This window comes from Canis aureus, chromosome 5 (genome assembly GCF_053574225.1).
Source record: "Canis aureus isolate CA01 chromosome 5, VMU_Caureus_v.1.0, whole genome shotgun sequence".
Lineage (NCBI taxonomy): Eukaryota > Metazoa > Chordata > Mammalia > Carnivora > Canidae > Canis > Canis aureus.
The window spans coordinates 16,989,529-17,012,794 of record NC_135615.1 but is presented as its reverse complement, the minus strand read 5'-3'; the positions used below and the strand labels follow the sequence as shown (position 1 = coordinate 17,012,794).

At 41.1% G+C, this 23,266-nt stretch overlaps 1 long non-coding RNA gene across 1 annotated transcript; it reads right to left on the bottom strand.

The window, feature by feature from the left end:
* Positions 1-7,791: 7,791 nt before the first annotated feature.
* Positions 7,792-14,871, bottom strand: LOC144313742 (uncharacterized). Its single transcript, XR_013379376.1, has 4 exons — positions 14,107-14,871; positions 10,941-11,145; positions 10,716-10,840; positions 7,792-9,694 (listed from the first exon to the last, which is right to left on the bottom strand). It is a non-coding gene; the product is annotated as an uncharacterized LOC144313742 (long non-coding RNA).
* Positions 14,872-23,266: the final 8,395 nt, after the last annotated feature.

Sequence of the window (23,266 nt, the reverse complement as noted above, 5' to 3'; positions counted from 1 at the left end):
CCAAAGGCAGGCGCTAAACCGCTGAGCCACCCAGGGATCCCCCAAGGGCACAATTTTAAAGTCCTCATCAAAAATAAATAAATAAATAAATAAATAAATAAATAAATAAATAAATAAATAATCCTCATCACAAAAAAAGATTGGTAACTGTATATGGTGGTAGACCTTAACTAGACTTATTGCAGTGATCATTTCACAATATACACAAATTTTTGACTCACTACATCGTACACCTGAAACTAATATAATGTGTATGTCAATTATACCTCAACAACAGCAACAAAAATGTTTTTAAAGAAAGAGAGAGAATCCTGCACATTGAGGACTATTTGCAATTCTTGCCAGAAACACATTTTTCTTCCAAACACCCCCTCTAGCTGGTGTGGGCTCAGGTTTGACTACTAGGCTTTCACTTTTGAATGTTTCAGATACACAGTACCCCACATATTTTTACCTATTTTTTTTAAGTTGATTTATTTTCTTTTAGTAATCTCTACTCCCAACTTGGGGCTTGAATTCATGACCCAGATATCAAGAGTCGCATGCTCTTCTGACTAAGCAGCCAGGTGCCCCTATTTTTACCTACTTTTAATTTTTTTATTTTTATTTGTTTTAAGATTTTATTTATTTATTTGTGAGAGACACAGAGAAAGAAGCAGAAACACAGGCAGAGGGAGAAGCAGGCTCCATGCAGAGAGCCTGACGTGGGACTCGATTCAGGGTCTCCAGGATCACGCCCTGGGCTGCAGGCGACGCCAAACCGCTGCGCCACCGGGGCTGCCCACCTTTACCTACTTTTAAGATGACAGAGGGATACTAGAGAGTCCATGCTTAACTAGCATTACCTAAGTGTTTTGAGCCAGGGAGTAACATGATCAGAAGGGATGTTAGCAAAATTGTTGTGGCTGTGATATGCAGGAGGTGGTATTTTCAATGGATCTGGGTAAATTCTTAGAAGGAAATAAATTATTGAGCTCAAGTAAATATCCTTTGTGCATGAAGAACAGAGATTACTTACCCCAGAAAAACAAAGACTTAATGAGAGGCCCAAGATCCCAGAGGTACAGGGAGAGTCTCAGGCAGGGCAGAGACCAGAGCCTCCCTTCTTCCCTTCTTTTATCTTCCAGAATCAATCTGCTTCCTTATTCCAAATTTCCAAGAGAGGAAGGAGAGTAGGCCAATTCACTTCTCCCACCAGGTCACCATATTTTAGGTTTCAGGCCAGCCAGTGGATGGCCCATCCTGTCAGGTTTCCTTCCCTGGACAACTAGCTATGGCCAGGTTGGCCCTGTGGTTCCCAACCCACAAGAGAAATGAGTGAGGGAGACATCCCAAAATACATCTAACGGGTATGAAGAGGAGACGAACAATTAGGAATTGTATCTGGACCCAGAATGCCTGCTTCCAGGGTTGACTCCACCCCTTACTAGCTGTGCAAGTCACTTTATTTGGTCTGTCCCTCAGTTTTTTAATTCTTAAAATGGGACATATACATGGTATCTCTTCCTAGGACTGTGGTAAAGATTAAAGGAGACAAAGCCAAAAAAGAAAAAAAAAGGCACTTGAATCTATGAAGGGCATATACTGAATATCCAGTGAGTGCTGCTATTATATTTTCCCCAGAAAAAGAGTACCCTTCCTGTTTTCTATTAGTACCATCTTCCTTTGTAAGTTTTTTACTTTATTGTGGATTCATTTGGGGCACCTGGCTGGCTCAGTTGGAAGAGCATGTGACTCTTGATCTTGGGGTCATGAGTTTGAGCCCCACATTGGGTGCAGGGATTAAACAATTTAAAAACTTAGAAAAGGAAAGACTGACTTTACTTATTATGGATTCATTTATTTATCTGATTCACCATTCTTGCGCATCCATTGCTACATAAAAATAATTTTTTCCTCCCCAATCTTGCCAGCATTTTTCCATCTTAAGCCTTTAGTCCTTCTCACTTGGATTGTTAGCTCTCTGGTCTCCTTGGCTCCTGCATACCGTAGCCAGATTAATTTTACATCCCTTCTGATCATGTTATTCCCCTGCTCAAAAGCCTTCTGTGTTTTCCTATTACTAGCCTAAAGTCCACAGTTTGAAACTTGACGCTTGGAACTTTCTACAGCTCAGAACTGATCTGCCATTGTAGATTTATTTCCCACAGCTGCGTCATATACAGACGAGACTCTGATTAACTGGACTGCTCTTGTTTCTGGGTCTATTGCAGCTCGTATTGTATTCCCCAACCCGGGCCTTTGCTCATGCTGTCCCATCTACCTGAAATACCTCACCCTTTGCTCTCTGGACCAACAGCATCGGCATCACCTGGGAGCTTGGGAGAAATGTCATATCCAATGCCACACCTACTGAATCAGAATCTGCATTTTAATAAGATCCATAGGTGATTCATATACATGTATTTTTCTTATATGAGACAAAATATCTTGTAAATTTATTACTAGCTTGTAAATTATGGATTTAACCCACTCCATCCTCTTTCCTGTTTAAATTCTACCCTTGTCTCAGAGCCCAGCTCAGATAATATTGCCTCATCCAACTGTCTTTGACTGCTAGAGCTGAAAATAATCTCTTTATTATCTGAATTCCTGTAGCTGATTTCTGAATTCTTTGAATTTCCCAAGACTAAATTCTTTATACCTGCTCGTGGCAATTAGCACATACTTTTGTTTTAGTATGAGCTAAGAATTTTGTGATTACTTTGTTATTGAGATATGACTGACAAATAATACTAGTTTCAACAAACAACTTGATGATTCATTATTTATATGTAGTGTGAAGTGTTCACCATAATAAATCTGGTTAAAATCTATCACTTCCTTTAGTTACAAATTTTTTCTTGTGATGAGAACTTTTAAGATCTACTCCTCAAGCAATGTTCAAATATACAGTATTATTAACTATGGTCTCCATGCTGCATGTTACATCCCTAGGGCTTATTTATTTTATTACTGGAAATTTATACATTTTGTGGGGTTTTTTTGTATATTTTTTATTGGAGTTCAATTTGCCAACATATAGCATAACAGACAGTGCTCATCCCGTCAAGTGCCCCCCTCAGTGCCCGTCACCCAGTCACCCCAACCCCCCATCCACCTCCCCTTCCACCACCCCTTGTCTGTTTCCCAGAGTTAGGTGTCTCTCATGTGCTGTCACCCTCACTGATATTTCCCACTTATTTTCTCTCCTTTCCCCTTTAATCCCTTTCACTATTTTTTATATTCCCCAAATAAATGAGACCATATAATGTTTGTCCTTCTCTGATTGACTTACTTCACTCAGCATAATACCCTCCAGTTCCATCCATGTGGAAGCAAATGGTGGGTATTTGTCATTTCTAATGGCTGAGTAATATTCCATTGTATACATAGACCACATCCTCTTTATCCATTCATCTTTCGATGGACACCGAGGCTCCTTCCACAGTCTGGCTATTGTGGGCATTGCTGCTATAAACGTTGGGATGCACGTGTCCTGCCATTTCACTGCATCTGTATCTTTGGGGTAAATCCCCAGCAGTGCAATTGCTGGGTCATGGGGTAGCTCTATTTTTAACTCTGAGGAACCTCCACACAGTTTTCCAGAGTGGCTGCACCAGTTCACATTCCCACCAACAGTGCAAGAGGGCTCCCCTTTCTCCACATCCTCTCCAACATTTGTTGTTTCCTGTCTTGTTAATTTTCACCATTCTCACTGGTGTGAGTGGGATCTCATTTGTATTTCCCTGATGGCCAGTGATACGGAGCATTTTCTCATGTGCTTGTTGATCCAATTTACCCATTTTGATCACTACTCCCATCCCAGCCTTAGGCCACTGTCAGTCTGTTCTCAGTATCTATCAGTTCAGTTTTTTCTTTTTCTTTTTTTTAAATTCCACAAACAAGTGAGATCATACATCCCCCACCCACACACACACACAATGGAACATTATTCAGCCATAAAAAAAGACTGAACTCTGCCATTTTTGAGGTAGTCCACATGGGTGGACCATGAGAACATTATGCTAAGTGAGATAAGTCAGACAGAGAAAGACAAATACCATATGATCTCACTTGTATACACACAATAGAATATTTTATATATGTATACATATATATATTCTTTTCTTTATATATTTATCCTCAGTGGGCACAGATTGTTTCCATACCTTGGCTATTGTAAATAATGCTGCAATAAACTTGGAGTTGCACGTATTTTTTTTTTTTTAGTTAATGTCTTTATTTCCTTGGATAAATACTCAGAAGTGGAATTGCTGGGTCATATGGTAGTTCCATTTCTAATTTTTCAACGAACCTCCAAACTGTTTTCCACAGTGGCTGCACCATTTTGCATTCCCATCAATAGTGAATGAGGATATCATCTTCTTCACATTCTCAACAACATTTATTTCTTCTCTTTTTGATAACAGCCATTCTAACAAGTGTGAGGTGATTTCCCATTATAGTTTTTTTTTTTTTTTTGAGCAATCTCTACATCCAACATAGGGCTCAAACTCACAACCCAGAATCAAAAATCGCATGCTCTACTCACTGTTTCTGATTTGCATTTCCCTGATGATTAGTGATGTCAAGCTCCTTTTCGTGTACTTGTTGGTCAAATGTATGTCTTCTTTGGGAAAATGTCTATTCAGATTCTCTGCCTATTTTTAAAATGGATTGTTTCTGGTTTTGTTTTGCTACTGAATTGTGTAAATTCTTTATATATTCTGGATGTTAACCTCTTATGAGATATATGGATTGAAAATATTCTTTCCCATTCAATAGGCTGCCTTTTCATTTTTTTTATAATTTCCTTTGCTGTGCAGAAGCTTTTTAGTGTGATGTAGTCCTGCCTGTTTATTTTTGCTTTTGTTGCCTTTGCTTTTGATGTTAGATCCAAAAAATCATTGCCAAGCCCAATGTCAAAGAACTAACCAACTATAATTTCTTCCAGGACTTTTATGGTTTCAGGCCTTGCATTCAAGTCTTTAATCCATTTTGAGTTAGTTTTTGTGTTTGGTATAAGATAGAGGTCCAGTTTCATTCTTTTACATGTGACTGTCCAGTTTTCCCAACACTATTTACCGAAAAGATAATCCTTTTCCTATATATATTCTTGGCTCCTTTGTCATAAATCAATCGACCATATACGCATGATTTACTTCTGGGCACTCTGCTGCTCCACTGATCTGTGTGTCTGTTTTTATGCTGGTACTGCACTGTTTTGAACACTATAGCTTTGCAGTGTACTTTGAAATCAGGGAGACTGAGCCTCCAGCTTTGTACTTTTTTCTCAAGATAACTTTGATTAGTCAGAGTCTTTTGCAGTTTCATACAAATTTTAGGATTATTTGTTCCATTTCTGTGAAAAATGCCATTGGGATTTTGATAGGGATTTCATTGAATCTGTAGCATAGACATTTTAACAATCTTAATTCTTCTAGTCCACAAGCATGAATATCTTTCCATTTATTTGTGTCTTCTTCCATTTCTTTCATCAGTGTTTTATAGTTTTCAGTGTGTAGGTCTTTTACCTCCCTGGGTAAATATATTTCTAGGTATTTTATTCTTTTTTGATGCAATTATAAATGGAATTGTTTTCTTAATTTATCATTCTGATAGTTTGTTATTAGCATTTAGAAATGAAACTTATTTTTTATATTGATTTTGTATCCTGCAACTATACTAAATTTCTTTATTCTAACAGTTTTTTGGTAGAATCTTTAGGGTGATACAATATTTCATCTGCAAATAAGCAAGTTTGACTTCTTCCTTTCTAATTTGCATAACTTTTACTTCCTTTTCTTGTCTACTTTCTGTACCTAGGACTTCCAGTGCCACGTGTAATAAATGTCAGGAGTGGACATCCTTGTCTGAACAAGGAGGGAAGCCCCAGTGGCTTAGCGGTTTAGTGCCACCTTCAGCCCAGCGTGTGATCCTGGAGACCTGGGATCAAGTTCCACATTGGACTCCCTGCATGGAGCCTGCTTCTCCCTCTGCCTGTGTCTCTGCCTCTCTGTGTGTGTGTCTCTCATGAATAAATAAATACAATTTTTTTAAAAGAAAGAAAGAAAGAAAGAAAGAAAGAAAGAAAGAAAGAAAGAAAGAAAGAAGAAAGAAAGAAAGAAAGAAAGAAAGAAAGAAAGAAAGAAGAAAGAAAGAAAGAAAGAAGAAAGAAAGAAAGAAAGAAAGAAGAAAGAAAGAAAGAAAAAAGAAAGAAAGAAAAAAGAAAGAAAGAAAAAAGAAAAAAAGAAAAAAGAAAGAAAGAGAAATAAAGAAAGAAAGAAAGAAAGAAAGAAAGAAAGAAAGAAAGAAAGAGAAGAAGAAAGAAGAAAGAAAGAAAAGAAAGAAAGTTTGATAGAATTCACAGTGAAACTGTCTGGTCCTGGACTTTTGTTTGTTTTGAGGTAACTGATTACTGATTCAATCTCCTTACTTGCAATCAGTCTGTTCAGATTTTCTATTTCTTCATGATTCAGTCTTGATAGCTTGTTTATCTCTAGAAATTTATTCATTTCTTCTAGATTGTTAAATTCATTGGCTATAATTGTTCATGATTATCTCTTATGATCCTTTGTATTTCCCTGATAACAGTAGAAACATCTAGCCTTTGATTCCCGATTTTATTTGTGTCCTCTCTTTTTCTCTTGGTGAGTCTAGCTAAACCTATGTCAATTTCATCATTTCAAATAATTAGCTGCTGTTAGCTTCACTGGTCTTTTCTATTTTCTTTTTAGTTTCTCTTTCATTTATCACCACTCTGCTTTTTTTATTTCCTTCCTTCTACTAATTTTGGGCTTCATTTATTCTTCTTTTTTCTAGTTTTTTGAGGTGTAAAGTTTGGTTTTTCTTTGAAATTTTTCTTGTGTATTGATATAGGCATTTATCACTATGAACTTCTCTGCTTCTTCTGTGTCCCATACAGTTTGATATGTTGCATTTCTGTTTTCATTTGTCTCAAGGTGTTTTTTTTATTTCTCTTGATTTCTTCTTTCATCCATTGATTGCTCAATAACATGTTATTTAATCTCCACAGATTTTTTGAGTTTTCCAGTTTTTTTTTCTTGAATTAATTTCTAGTTTCATATATTATGTTTAAAGAAGATGTTTGGTATGATTTCAATTTTCTTTTTTTTTTTTCTTTTTTTTTTTTATTTTTTGGTTTTTTTTTTAATTTATTTTTTATTGGTGTTCAATTTACTAACATACAGAATAACCCCCAGTGCCCGTCACCCATTCACTCCCACTGATTTCAATTTTCTTAAATTCATGAAGATTTATTTTGTGGCCTAACATACAATTTATCTTGAAGAATGTTTTGTGTGCATTTGAGAATATGTATTTTGGTACTCTTGGATAGGATGTTCTGTAAATACCTGTTGGGTCCATCTGGTCTAACATGTCTTTTAAGGCCAATGTTTTCTTATTGATTTTTCTGTCTGGATAATAGATTATTGGTGTGAGTGGGGTATTAATGTCTCCTACTAATATTGCATTAGTGTCAATTTCCCTCTTTAGCTTTGTTAATACATGAATAGACAGCAATACGATAATAGTATGTGACTTGAAGAATATTTTAATGGGATTTCAAATATATACAAAAGTAGACAGATAAATACAATAAGCCTCCCTTTATGCATGATTTAACTTCAACAATGATTAACATTTTGCCTATCTCATCTACACACACATTTTTTTCCATAGTACTTAAATTCCATAGTACAGCATCTTACTTATTAATATTTTATTAGTATCTCTAGAAGATACGATGTTCTTAAATACCTAACGACAATACCCTTATCACACACACACAATAATACTTTTTAAAAATCCTTCCTTAGTAAAATTCTGTTTCTTGTTCAAATTTCCCCATTGTCTCAGAAACATTTTTTACAGTTGTCTTATTGAAATCAGTACGCAAGCAACATCTACTCATTAAAATTGGTTTTGTATATTTCCCATGCCACTTCTTTGTTGAACAAACTAAACATATACATATATATATAAATATATATGTTTTACATATATGTTTTTAATATGTTTTTACAAGTCACTCTGGCTAGGGGCACCTGGATGGCTCAGTTGGCTAAGCATCTGACTTCGGCTCAGGTCATGATCTCAGGGTCTTGGGATCAAGGCTGGTATCGGTCTCCCTGCTCAGTGGGAAATATGTTTGTTTCTCTCCCTTTACCCCTCCCCCTGCTTTTGTGTGCTCTCTCTCTCTCTAACAAATAAAATCTTTAAAACTAAAAATATCACTCTGGCTAAACGAACTGTGGCATATTCCTACAATAGAGTATTATTCAGCCCTAAAAAGGAGGGAAATTCTGGCATACAGTATGACATTAAGCTAAGTGAAATAAACTAGTCAAGGAAGGACAAATACCATATGGTTCCACTCTCATGGAGTGCACTGAGTAATCAGATTCATAGAGAGAGAAAGTAGAATGGTGATTGCCAGGGACTGGAAGGAGGGAGGAGAGGGTTGTTTCTGTTGATGGGTATAAAGTTTCAGTTCTGCAAGATAGAAGTCTGGTGACTGGTTGCACAAAGATGTGAATGTACTTAACACTACTGAACTGCACACCTAAAAATGGTTATGATGGTACATTTTTAGGTTATGTGTATCTTATCACACATTAAAAACATTTTTAAATCACTGCTATGTGGAGAACGGTTTGTTGCCAAGTCCAAGTAGAAGCAGGCTGACCAGCTGGAAGGGTATTTCAGGGGCCGGGGAGATGACAGTGACTTGGATTTTGGTGATTACGGTGGAAGCAATTGAAAAAAGATCAGATTTGGGGTCCATTTAAAAAGGAGAAACAGAGATGCTTGGGTGGCTCAGTCAGTTAAGCATTGGACTCTCAATTTTGGCTCAGGTCCTGGTCTCAAGATCGTGAGATCAAGCCCCGGTGTCGGGCTCTGTGCTCAGTGGGGAGCCTGCTGGAGGATTCTCTCCCTCTGCCCACTCCCCACCCTCTGCTTCTCTCTCTCTCTCAAATAAATAAATGAATACATAAATCTTTTAGAAAATAAATAAATAAAAGAGAGAAAGAGGAGTACCTGTTGGCAAATTAGATTTTGAGTGTAAAGGAAATGAAAAGTGACTGAGGACTCCTAGGATTTTGGCCTGATGAACTGAGTTACTGGCAGTGCCATTTAGTCCAGTGAGGAGTCCTGAGGGAGGAGCCAGCTACCAGGTGGCAGGCTGATTACATTGGACCTTTTCCATGAGGGAAGGGAGCTCGGTTGTTCTCTTTGGAACAGGCCCTTATTCTGGATTTGGATTTGGTTTCTCTGGCTGTCGTTATGCTGCTGCCAGCACACTCTCCCTAGACCTGCTGAGTGGCAGGCCTCTCAACACAGTATGACTTCTGACCAAGGAACTCATTTTACAGGGAGGAGGTAAGCCATGGGCAAATGCCCATGAGAGTCCCTGATCTTATTATGTATCAGAACACCAGAAGCAGGTGGCTCGTGGAGCAGGAATGGTCTATTGGCAGCCAGTTCCTATGCCAGCTGGAGAAACACCTTGCCGTGATGCAGCATATGGTCTTGCTGGCATTGCTGTCTCTCCGCAGCCAGGATACACTTGGCCAAGACTCCGAGGGTGATAGTAGTGGTGCAGGGGACTTCTCAAGATCATACCTCTGGACTTCACCAAAACCATTTGCCTTCTTTACTCAAGTTTTTGTCTGGGAGGTTTAGGTACCTGGAGAGAAACATTTTCACCTTGGAGTCACAGCCTCCCAAAAATGACTGGCTGGAATATTCAGTTAGCCAAGTTAGTGAACATTAAACCAGATCTGATTTTACAATAGTCCCCCCATTATCCATGGGGGACACATTCCAAAACACCCCGGGGGTGCCCGAAACCCTGTATATACTCTGTTTTTTTTTTTCTACACATAAATACCTATGATAAAGATTAATTTGTAAATTAGGCACAGCTAAGAGACCAACAACTAATAATAAAATAGAACAATTATAACAATATACTATAATAATAGTTATTGTGAATGCGGTCTCTCTCTTGCTCTCAAGATATTTTTTTAAACTGAAGTACAGTTGACATATATTAGTTTCAGATGCACAACATAGTGATTTGACAGTCATACACATTACAAAATCTTCACCATAAGAGTAGTTACCATACAGTTATTACAATATTATGATTATATTCCCTATGCTGTACTTTCCATCTCTGTGACTTGTTTATCAGATAAATAAGTTTGTTTCTCTTCATCTTCTTCATCTGTTCTATCTACCCCTGTCACACCCCTCATCTCCAGCAGCTACCGGTTTATTCTCTGTGGTTATCAGTCTGTTTCTGGCTTTTACTGTTGTTTTGTTGTTTTATAGTATGCATGTAAGTGAAATTATACAGTATTTGTTTTTCTCTGTCTGACTTATTTCACTTAGCGAAATCCTCTCATCCACCATGTTGCTGCCAATGGTAAGATTTCTTTTTTTTTTAAGATTTTATTTTTATTTACTCATGAGAAGCACAGAAAGAGAGACAGAGACAGAGGGAGAAGCAGGCTCCCTGTGGGGAGCCCAATGTGGGACTTGATCCCAGGACCCCTGGGATCACCACCTGAGCTGAAAGCAAACGCTCAACCACTGAGCCACCCAGGTGCCTCAAATGGCAAGATTTCATTCTCTTCTCTCAAACCATCTTATTGTACTGTACTCACCCTTCTTGTGATGACGTGAGATGTTAAAATGCCTACCTGCTGAGATGAAGCGAGAGTGAGTGACATGGGCATTGTGACGTAGCGTTTTCTCTTAATGGACCCTCTGATCACACATTGGAAAGATGATCATCTGCTTCCGGGCCACAGGTGACCAAGGGTCACTGAAATAACAGAAATGGAACTGCCGATAAGGAGGCCAGTGTCTGTCCAAAAGTACTGTGGTGTTTCTACCTTGCATATCACAGAGCTCTGCGCACCCACCGTGTGTCACGGTCACTTCTGGGTCTCAGCTTCTTCCATCAACTCCTCAGAGCCTGAACTTCCACGATGTCCATGGGCAAGTCTTCGGGCTGCCCTGCTCTTCCCAGCCCCCTGCTGCAGTTTGACGACCACTGCCCCTGCCCGGGATCGCCAGCATCTCTGCCAACTGCCTTTAACAGAACACCCCGTCAGCTCCAGAGAGATGCTGGGGCCCACTCTCACGCTGTCCCCTGGGCCACGGTCTCCCAAAGTCTCAAAAACAGACACTTTCGTTTTTTCCTTTTGTTTCTTACCTGAGAACAACAACCAGACCTTTAATGAACATCTTTTTCCTTAGGAATTCGCATTGTCTTCATTCACGTAAAGCCAAGACTCGCCCGCCACTCACACCCCAAATCAAGAAAAATGCCACTCACCTGAATGCACAACGCACGTGACTAAGACACAACACTTCTCATCGGCCTTCCAGTTCATGATGACACCCCAGGTTCTCAGAGAGTAACAGGTACTCCTGTTGTTAGTGAGAAAGGGCCTATTCTAGCAAACATCCTAAAATGAACAAAGTGGGTACCAATTACTCAGATCTTAAACTCAGGTGCATAAGAAATGTAACTTTTTATTTTATTTTATTTTTTAAAGATTTTGTTTATTTATTCTTGAGAGAGGGAGGCAGACACAGGCAGAGGGAGAAGCAGGGTCTCTGCGGGGACCCCGATGTAGTAATGGATCCCAGGACCTCGGGATCACATCCTGAGCCAAAGGCAGATGATAATCCAGGCGCTCAACCACTGAGCCATCCAGGCACCCTATTTTGCTGTCCTTTGGTTCTCTGTGCTCATAGCTCCTTGCTGACAGACATGCAGGGAAATGCTCTGCTGCCCTGCAGCCCCAACCTTAGCTCCCTCCCAACACTGATGTGGCCTCAGGCCCCTGGGGCCAGGCACCCTTTGGTGATTCTGTCCTCTCATGCTCCCAAGCCACACTGTATGGGCGCTCCCGAGGCCAGGCATTCTCTAACCCCATTGCCTCTCTCCGATCTCCTCACTTATCTAGGGGTTATTGTTAACCAGTTTGCAGTGTGGACCTGAGTAGCTGCCTTTCTTTAAAGGGAGCATGTGATGCCGGGGGATTGTTCACCTGCCTGCTGGGCCAAGCCTTCTTCCTCTCCTCATTTCCCTCTGGGCCTCAGCCAGGGAAGGGGGGCCAGTTGAGCCTAGACTCTTGCCACTTACAGGGTCCCTTCCAGTTTGCAGAAGTCCCATACCCTTCTTAGCTTTTATGTGACAGTCCACTGCCAAACGTTCTATTCCTCACAGACAAGATCAGGAGAAGCAGGAAGGCATTTGTTCTTCCAGAAAACTTTTAAAGGTTGTCTCAAAGGCAAAACAAAACAAAAATCGCATCCCTTTTAGGAAGGAGGATGCTTTCTTGCTGTGGCACTGGAAACTGGGATCCTCCTCCAAAGCGCAGCTGGTTTGCAGTGGTTTCAGGAACCTCAAGGCACGTTAAGGGGATGTGGGTGTGCCTGCAGCCCGGGGTCCTCTGCCTGGGTGGTCCAAGCTGGGGTCTGCAACAGTGCTGCAGATTTTTTTTCTTCAAATGCAGTTTCATCTTGACCCATTGATATACTTCTAGAACCACAACAATTTCTGAGAAGCTTGCCTCCGCTCTGCATACCAATTTTCTCATGTCCCGGAGTGACCTGCCCCAGATTCCATTATACAGTTTGTCATCAGTCTGCAGGGCCAACGTATCCTTTGACCTTGGGCAATAGTTTAATTTCTCTGTGACTCCATTTTCCGCTATAAAATGGGACAAATGATAATATCTATGGCATAGTAACATGTGAAGTCCTTAGAACCAACCATAGTAAACAGTCAATATATATTACTATCATCATTATTATAGCTCTCTTCACTATTGTTACTATTATAAATCCCATGTGAATCCCTACATGCAGCAGAGATAAATCTTAGGCCACAACTCAGATAGGTAAAAAATGTAATTCGCTTTATTATTCTCCAAGTCTGTTTGGTTTCTATTTTGTGTGCCCATTCCCTGGGGTGGCAGAAACTTCATTCCAGTTAACTCGGAGTCTCCTTCTCTCTAGGGTTGTGTATAATTTGGGGATCTACCTCATAGGCCAGTGATGCATCCAGGTGCCTCCAGAGGAACTGACTCTCTAGAGAACCCAACTTAGATGCTGTTCCTACTTCCTGGGGAGCATGGGAGCAGAGAACACCCCTAGAAGAAGCCAACTTTCTTTATAAGTTCAGGGGGAATTACAGGAGGGGGGATGTGGGAGGGTAAATTTTTAGAATCCTATCTGATGTTTTCTTCATTACTGCTAATTTATTTTTACTCTATGGCCCCTTACCAGTCAAAGTAGACTGTGAGGCATCCGTTTGTACATCCCAGGGAGGTGTTATTACATCAGAGAAGCAGAGGAATGCTTTTTGGAGGTTCAGACATCTGGACATTTCTGTGTCAAAAGTCTGGCCTTGAAAGAGTCACAGCATTAATTTTAGGCCATAAACACTATGTTGGAAAGAATTTGAGGTGATGGTAAAAGTCAGGTCTTGTAAGCCAAAATGAGCTACAGATTCTCTCTGTTGGAAGAGAGGAGAGTTAGTAAGGAAACAGGTAAATTAAATTCTGTGTGGGTAGGGTGAGCATCCAAACTGGTTCACTTTTGAAAGTGAAAAGAAATGCTATGAATACAGTTGCTCCCCATATCCATGGGGACAGATTCCAAGACCCTTAGCAGATGCCTAAAACTGTGGATAGCACCAAAACTTTATATATATATATATATATATATATATAATATATATATATATATTATATATATATTATACTATACTTTTACTTTTATAAAGTAAAAGTATACTATATATACTATAGTATATATAGTATACTATACTATACTTTATACTATATATATATACTATACTATACTTTATATATATAATATATATATTATACTATACTTTTTCTTATATATACATATCTATGATGAAGTTTAATTTATAAAGTAGATACAATAAGAGATTAACAATAACAGGTAACAATAAAATAGAACAATTATAATAACATTCTGTAATCAAAGTTATGTGAATGTGGTTTCTCTGACTCTCTCTGTCTGAAAATTTCTATTGTACTGTACTTACCCTTCTTCTTGTGATGAGATGAGATGCTAAAATGTCTACATGACGAGATGAAGTGAGGTGAATGATGTAGGATAGCGTTAGGTCACTATTGACCTTCTGATGGTAGGTTAGGAGAAGGATCATCGGCTTCTGGGCCACAGTGGACCAAGAGTAATTGAAACCAGGGAAAGTGAAACCACAGATAAATGGGGAACTATTGAATTATGCTGAGATCACAGATACAAATCAGGACCGTCTCAGGCAAAGCAGCCCAGACATATGTTCACCCTACGTAGGACTCCCACTCCCTACCCCCATACTAAGCCCAGGGCCCAAATGGAGATGAGGGTTTCTAGAAACCATATATTTGCTTGGGGAATCTGGAAGGAGAGCTTCTTTTCCTCTTTGCTTATGAGAAAGCTCCCAGGGATACCATCTAGCATGGCTACAATGCATGACTGCCCAGACAGGGTAGACAAAGCCTGGTACGGTTCTCCATGCACCAACGTGACAAGGAAGCACAGCTACTTGTTTTCTCTGCCTCAAAGTGGTCAGTCATAGCTGAGAAAGAGCCAGGTCTGGCAAGGCCATGGGGCCGAGGGTCAGATGGGAAGGGAGTATCCCAGCTAGGTCCCAGAGTAAAGAACAAGAGATATACCTGCCCTCAGGCCACTCCCACAAAGCTCAGCCTTCTACCACAAGCCAGCACCAATCCTGGGAAGTGAGAGGCGGACTCCCCACTAACGAAGTAACACATAGAATGCACAGAGATCCCCCTGATTTGACTGAGACTTCATTTCAAGTGCCAGGGAGAACAGGGACTTGATACGGGAATAACATGGCTGTGAATATGGTGATATAATCTTGCACATCTGAGTGTGGCCTGAAACTCACACTCACTTTTCAATGACACAGAGAACCCAAAAATTAGAATGACAATCCTAAAGGCAGAAGTCTTGCAACTTTTATGTAAAAGTCCCTCTTCTAAAAAATATTGGCTTAGAGTCTAGTCTTCTAGGGCATTCTGTTATATAAACATGGGTATCTACACACAAGAAAGTTCTGGCCTTTGGGGGAGGCTGTTTGATAGAATATACAAAAAAGCAAAACAAAAAATGCACTTAACCTTCAGCCCAGAGTTTTATTTCTCAGCATCTTAGGAAAATAGTTGCCCACGTTGTACACTAGAAGGAATATGAAAGGATTTTCAGGGTTGTGTTGTTTATGAGAGTGAAAAACTGGAAATACCCTTAATATCAGTCAGGAGGGGAGTGGTTAAAGAAACAACTGCATCTCCACACTACTGAGCAGCAAGTGCATTAGGTTTCTTAACATTCTGAAGTGGAAAAGTCTTCAAGACAGAAATTGAAAAAGTAAGATATGGAACAATACATACAGTGTGGTATTACTTATGTAAACACACCTCACACACATCTACACAATAGTCTATAAATTTGATGTAAATAAATATAAGAAATAAAGATCTGGAAAGATACTCACCAAATTGAAAGCAATGGTTAGCTCTGAAACAAGGACTACAATTGGGAAATTGAAGGCTAAGGTAGATGTTTTCACTTTTTCACTTGATTGGGGACAGTTCAAATTTTTTACAGCAAGAATACATTCAGGTAGTGTAACCCATTCTTTTAAATTGCCTCTTTGAAGCAGCCAGGAAACAGACAGTACAAATGAGGATAATTTGAGGAGAGTTTAATTAAGGGACAATTTGTAAAGTTACAGGTAGGGTTCAAGAGAACTACTTAGGAGAGCAAAGTGGAAACAAGGAGAAAGTTATGTAGTGATATTACCAGGAGGAGAACCATGATCTGTGTTCTAAGGATACAGCCCGTCAGAGGAGTTAGGAACTAAATTCCCGTACATCATTCTCTCCTTCCCTCCAACACCTGCAGGAGCTGTCCGCTGGTCCAATCCAATGGGAAGCCAGAGAGCAAGGGAACTTGTTGATAGAGTCCACAGAGTGAGGCTGCTGGGGCAAAAAGTAGAGGGCAATGTGGTAGACAGTTATTATATATAATATACAAAGGGCTGCCATAATTGATTAAAAAAAAAAAAAAAAAAGGACAAACAGGGCAGCCCAGGTGGCTCAGTGGTTTAACGCCACCTTCAGCCCAGGGCATGATACTGGAGACCCGGGATCCAGTCCCATGTCTGGCTCCCTGCATGGAGCCTGCTTCTCCCTCTGCCTGTGTCTCTGCCTCTCTCTCTCTCTCTGTCTCTCTCTGTCTCTCATGAATAAATAAATAAAATCTTAAAAAAAAAAAAGGACAAACAGCTCACCAAATGTTGGGATGTTTGCATAAATGTCACCCAACCCCTTTCCTGAATTCAGAACAAACTGAGATCTATGATAAAGAGTAAGGCAGATGGGAGCCAAGTACCATCTTCCACGTGGACTAGGGGCTGGGATGAAGACTACCTAGTGTGAAGAACAAATGTCTTCCCAATACTGAATATGAGAATCCTGCATTGTGCCAACCTGTCACAGCATGCTGTGCAATCGAGCAGACCCCTCCTCCAAGACAGAGAGGGAGAAGAGGCGCTGAACATGACCAACTGGTGTTTCTTCATTTCACCAATGTACACATCACGTGGTCTCTTCCAGGGCAGAGTATGAGAAGGGGAAGGGAGTCCAGAAAGTCCTTGCTCTCACATGGACTGAACAATAGGGAAACAGGAAGGGTGTGTTCTCTGCTAGCAACCAACTGAAAAACTGGGCAAAGGATATGAACAGAAAGTTACATCAAATGAGAGGAAGATAACAAAGGAAGGGAGGGAGGAAGAAATGGAAAAGAAGTCAGAGGAGAGGAAGGAGGACAGACCTCTCTCTAAGTGGGTGTTTATGGGGTGGAGATAGCCATGTAGAAGATACCTCAGAGGAGAGATACCCAGAAGGGGGAGGGTGCTCATTTTATTCTTCATAGATTTGCATTATTTAATTTGTCATGTAGAGTGTCTGTAATTAAAAACAAAATCTTAATAAGTGGAAAAGCCACACAGTTTCTTTCCTAGAAAGAAGAGTATTCGTATTGTTAAATGCAAATGGTACGAAGAGATGAAGGGTGAGTTTTTGGATCGGACTCTGAACCAGGAGGTTTCTCCAGACATCAACAAGGGCAGGTGGGGGCATTGTTGTAACCCTGAGTTTGGTTTTGCTGAGATGAGGAAATGTAGGTAATGAGTGAACACGAAGCTTTCAAAGAACTGGCTATGGCAAGAAGACGTGGTGGTAGCTGGAGGGGAGTAAAGGGTTATGGACAGACTTTGTTTTGATAAAGGAGATATAAGCCTATTTATATGCAACAGGAGAGGGTGACAACACAGAGGGAGAGAGAAAACAGGCCATGAGCAAAGTCACGGATGAGACAGATGGAGGGAAATCTTGGCCTCTAACCTAGGTGGGAAGGAAGCAAGGCGAGAGCAGTAAGCTCGTGGATGAGAAAGAAAGCCAACTTCTGGTCAGAGAGAAGTCAAGAACACTTCCTAATCAAGAGGTGTGGGGGATCTGAGGAGAGGGTCCCAGTTCAGAATAGGAGCCGGCAATCCAGTTGAAACTGGAGACTAGTCATGTCTCCAGCCTGGTAGTATCCATGGTAAGGTTAGCACAGATGACTCTAAGTTTGGAGGATTGTAAGGAACATATGTAAGATAACAAGAAAGTTATGGGAGTTAAGAGCCCTTGGAACAAGGTGATTCAATTGGAGTCTAGTGTGGATAGAAAAAAAAAGCCTCTTCGTACGTAGGGAGCACGCTATACTTTCCATATTATTGCAGTAATTGCCTGTTCATTTGCTGCCACCAGCCTTTATTAGGGTATAATCATCTCCATCCCCAGTCTACTTCTCATTCTGAGAATATAGACTATGTGGCACATGGTAATTATTTGGCAAATAACTGTCCACTGAGTAACTTAGGGGAAAAGAGGGGATGGTGTGAGGGAATGAATCTCTTAATGAGCTAGAGGAGAAGGTAGAATGGGATTCCAGTTAATTAAATTCAACTGAAATGGGCATCTCTTCTACACTTTGGGTACTAGGCAAACCACCGCACACAAGCAGACGCAGTGTGTCGTCTGCAGAGACTGGGCTGGAGGACTACCAGAGCAAAACGTAGAGGCTGTGATCAGAGATCAACATGATGCAGTTTAAGATTTGGAGGTGGATGTGCTCTAGGTGACAACTCTGTCCAACTGCCTTTTGATTACTGATCTGAATGACCCAAGCCACACGGGGAAAGGAGTGTTCCAGGCTGTACCATGGCGTGGAGAGAGTATAGTGTGCCTGGAGGCAGGGAGAAGGAATGCAGATGGTAGGGGTGGGGAAAGCAGTGCAGCGCATAATGATTGAAAGCAGAAGCTTTGATTCAGATCTGGGTTCAAAGTTGGACTTCCCCTCTGCTATGAGACACCTCCCAGACAGCGATTCTTAACTGGTGATTTCACAGACCTCCCCCCACTCCCCAGGAAATATTTGACGATGTCTAGGGGCCATGTTCTTGGTTGTCCCAGCTGGATGGAAGGTGAGTGGGATGCTACTGGCATCAGCTGGGTTGAGGGAAGGGATGCTGCTGAACAGGACTGCCCCCTAGGAACGAATGACCACGCCCCAAGTGCCAATAGCGCCAAGGTTGAGAAACTCTGCCCCAAGACTTATCTGTACAATAGTTTTAATAATGTCAACCTATTAGAAGTTTAATGAGAAGCCATTTAATGTATCCAGAGAACTTGCCATATAGTAGATGATAAGAATAAGAATATGAAAAAAAACGAAGTGGAATATGAAGGTGGATGGAGTAAGATGCTAAAGACAAATCTCTCATTGCAATTTTGAACTGAGCATTTACTTGCAGGACATAGAGAACCATCTTTTGTTCTGATGGCTTATCTTTAAAGTATAACATCATAATATGTGCAGGCACTGGAATTGCTGTGTATCTGAAGTAGACCCCCCTCAGGGGCAAACCAATATCAGCCAAGATCTTCAAACCACCCATGCTGGGTTCACCCCTGCGAGAAGAGAGGAAATGTTTGCAGGGCTCCAGTGGGAAGAGTTGCGGGGTGGCGGGGAGGCCAGCTCTGCCCGAATCCAACCATATTGTGGAATCTGCTGTACTTCATGCTGGGCTTGGCGGGAAGAGGACGTGCTGCCTCTCTTCTCCTTTCTCCTTTCATTTTAATAGTTGCAAAATATTACAAACTCAAATCTGGCAGGGGAAAAAAAGGAAGTACTTGCATCGAAGTACCTCAATTTTTATTTAAATTTTCTTTTATCTTTTAGATCTCTACATAAGTCATTATGTGTTCGTTATGGGGGGGGGGGGAACCTGACAACAAGAAAAAGGAAAATGAGCACATACCGTCCTACTATGCTTTTGGCATGCACACCTTCAGATTTCGATCCTGTACACACAGGGCATTATGTGTACCTTTTAAAATAAAATTGTGATTATGTCATTAAAAGACTTTGCAAACTGATTTTTAATTGTTTAAAGATTCATTTATTAATTTTAGAGAGAGGTGGGGTGGGTGGAGGGGCAGAGGGAGAGCAAGTCTAGGCAGACTCCCTGCTGGCATGGAACCGGATGCAGGGCTTGATCTCACGACCAGGAGATCATGATCTGAGCCAAAATCAAGAGTTAGACGCTTCAACTGAGCCACACAGACGCTCCATACTTTTTAATTTAATAATACATTTTAAATAGTTTTAATGGGGATCCCTGGGTGGCACAGCGGTTTGGCGCCTGCCTTTGGCCCAGGGCACGATCCTGGAGACCCGGGATCGAATCCCACGTCGGGCTCCCGGTGCATGGAGCCTGCTTCTCCCTCTGCCTGTGTCTCTGCCTCTTCTCTCTCTCTCTCTGTGACTATCATAAATAAATTTAAAAAAAATAGTTTTAATGTCTTTGAACATCCTTCTGTATGAACTTGTCAAAACATAAACACTTTTTCCCCTAATTACAAAAGGAATAACCTCTAAATGTGAAAGAAATGCCAACAGTGCATAGAAAAGAAAGGGAAGGGGGAATGCTCAGGATGAGTTAGGAACCCGTGACTTCAGTTGGCAGAAACAGGACGGGCTCAACAGGGTCATCAGGATGGCAGGTGCTGTCTGTCTCCTCCGCTGTCTCCGGGGGCCTCATCTGCAAGCCGGTTCTCCTCATGGTCACAGATGGCTTCCAGAGGCAATCAAGGCTGTATGGTCCCTTCTCCCAGAGAATATCAATTTGTTCTTTAAGTCTAATGGCATCAACTTGTATCATATGCCCTCCCTGACCAATGACACTCACCAGGGCCACCCTAATCACTCATGAACTGGGCCTGGCCAGATACAGAGCCCAGAGGTGGGGTTGGCATGTTCTGAAGGGCAAGGCCGGTGAGGAGGGGTGGACACCTAAACTCAGGGGGGATTCTGTCGAAAGATGGAAGGAAAAATTGTGAGCAGTCAACGGTGTTCACTTTGATACTCCTCCCTACTATCCAACATGCCTATACCCTTTCCCAGCTATCTTTTTTTTTTAATTAGTTTATTTATTTTTGAGAGAGAGTACGAGCAGGGGGGAGGGGCAGAGGGAGAGAGAGAGAAAGAATCCTCAAGGAGACTTGACTCTCGACTAAGCAGGGAGCCCAATGTGGGGCTTGATTCCAGGACCCTGAGATCATGACCTGAGTTGAAATCAAGAGTCAGTCACTTAACCGACTGAGCCACCAGGCACTCCTCCCATCTATGAGTTTGTTTAAAACAACAATAACAACAGCTTCATAAACTGTACACAGCCCTCTTCTGAAAGGAGGCACTGAGGGGTGGTCCAACTCCTGCACACACTGCAAGTCCCGGGCCTCTTGCAGGTCTGCAGGCCTCTTCATTCTGTTATTTTAAGCATATGTGGTGGTGGTGCTGGTTGAATTTACGTAGGAATAGAAGGAATTTTCTTCCAAAATCAGTTCTTTTTTCTCATGTGATCTGAGCTCCTTTCACATCAACTCTTCCTTTTTATTTCTTTTTGGGGGTAGCAAGGGACAGAATTATCCCACAGACCCTAAGATGGGTTTCTTCTCATGTAGTCATTTCGAGGTAGGGGCAGCTCTGCACAGGCCTGTGCTTCATTCCCAAAACAATACCCACACAGTCTTTTGCTCATCTCTCTGTTTACCCGAGCATGGTTGAGCATGGTTTGCTCCTTCCCTGTGAATCATGAGTTGGTTGGCCCTTGGGTCTACATTTATATGTAGGGGTCCCCAGGCTGCCCAAAGACAGTCGGAGGGCAGTGGTTCCATGAGCCATCAAAGCTGGGAACAGTTTTCACATTCATTTTATTTTTTCTTTTGTGGAAACCTTTAACTAGAAGCCTGGTCCAATGAGTAGAGACTCTACCTTGCTCCGTGGAGGGTGATGGGTCTGGAGATCTGGGTTTGGCTCCCTTCTCCGGATGCTCAAAGCTGGAGGCCTCCAAGTGGAGTGAACGTCTGGTCTCGTGTGGCTGCAGGCATGTCCCTCCATCCAGTCTGCTCCATCCAGAGCTGCCAGCCCCTCTGAGACAACTGCTGCTGAAAGCTTCTATCTGGACTCTCTCTTGCCACTGGGCCTTCGACTGATGTTGGGCTTCACAATGAGGAAAAAGGGCCCCAAGTAGAACATTCCAAATCTTTTCTTTTGCCAATTCAAGCCCCTATTTCCTGTTCTTCCAAAGTGAGAATTATTTTTAGTGGCATTTTCAGAAATTCTGCCTCTTGTCACCACTTTGTGCAGTTCACTCTAAAAAGGGAGTTGTGGGTTGATTCCCAGAATTTTATACCAATTTAGGCTTAATTGTTTTGTATTTTCTTGAGGTCTGTAATATGGGGTTGGGAAAATCCCTAAATTCTTTGTTGGATGATGCCTTTTCTGGTGTATCTTGTTTTATCCATTCCAGTGAGCACTGGAAGGAAATTTTTTATAAACCCACTAATACATTGCTCTTTCCCAGATGCCCCCAAAGCACTTTTAAAGGTCACATAGCATCCCAATCACAAGCATGAAGCCAAATGTACTTACCCAATTTCCAACTGGCAAATGGTTAGGTGATTTCCAAATTTTTGATCACTGTAAAAAGCTACAAAAACTTTGTACATGATATTTGTGCATGTCTCTGATTATACTTTATTGAATTACCACATTTTCTTTTTTTTTTTTTTTTTGAATTACCACATTTTCAATAATGGCAGGGAACTAGCTCTATTTTGCCCCTTCTCAGCATTGTCTTCATTTTCGGTTAAGTGGTTCTAAATAAAAACCATCACAATGATCCTTGGCCATATTGTAGGTGCCTTTCAGCACCTTCTCTTCCTACCAGACCATATGCTGACCCAGATAAACCAATCCTTGAATCCAGGAACATGATTGGTCTACTAGGAATGCTCATTCTCCTCATTTCTACTCTCCTTCTGCTCCCTCTCCTGGTCCTTTATCACTCACAGCTTCTCTTAGTGAACTTTCTACTTACTCTCTGGCATTTTCAGCTGTTTTTCTCCATATACTTCTCAAGCTTTCGGGTCTATTTCTACCAAGGCTTTATCTTGTGAAAATCAATGAGATAGAAGTAACAGCCATCTGCTTCTTAGCACTCTGCTTCTCAAAATAAAATATCATACACACATACACTCTCACATGTGCTAAAACCCTGATGTATCACTGTCAAGAAGGCAGAAACCAATAATCTTGTGTTTATCAAACCATGAAGACCACCAGCTTGGCTGGTGGTGACCAGCATGAAAACTCTCTGAGGTGCTTGTTAAAATCCAAATTCCTGGACTGTACCTCAGGTTAACTGAAATAAAAATCCCTAGGGATAGAGGACCAGAAATTTGTGTTTTATCAATTCTCTAATTATTCTGGTACTTACTAAAATATGTGAACTTATCTAACTTACGAGAATTTTTATATCAAAGTTCAACTCTGTGTGAGCTAACACAGCAACTCCCTTTCTATCATGCCTCTTAAATAAAAATTCTATTAAAATCACAGGTCTAAATTGATGGTAATACTGGGGCACCCAGGTGGCTCAGGCGTTTGGATTTTCAATTCTTGAGTTGGTCTTAGATCATGATGTCAGGGTCATGGGATGGAGATGGAGCCTCATTGAGGCTCCAGACTGCCCGTGGAGCCTGCTTGGGATTCTCTCCCT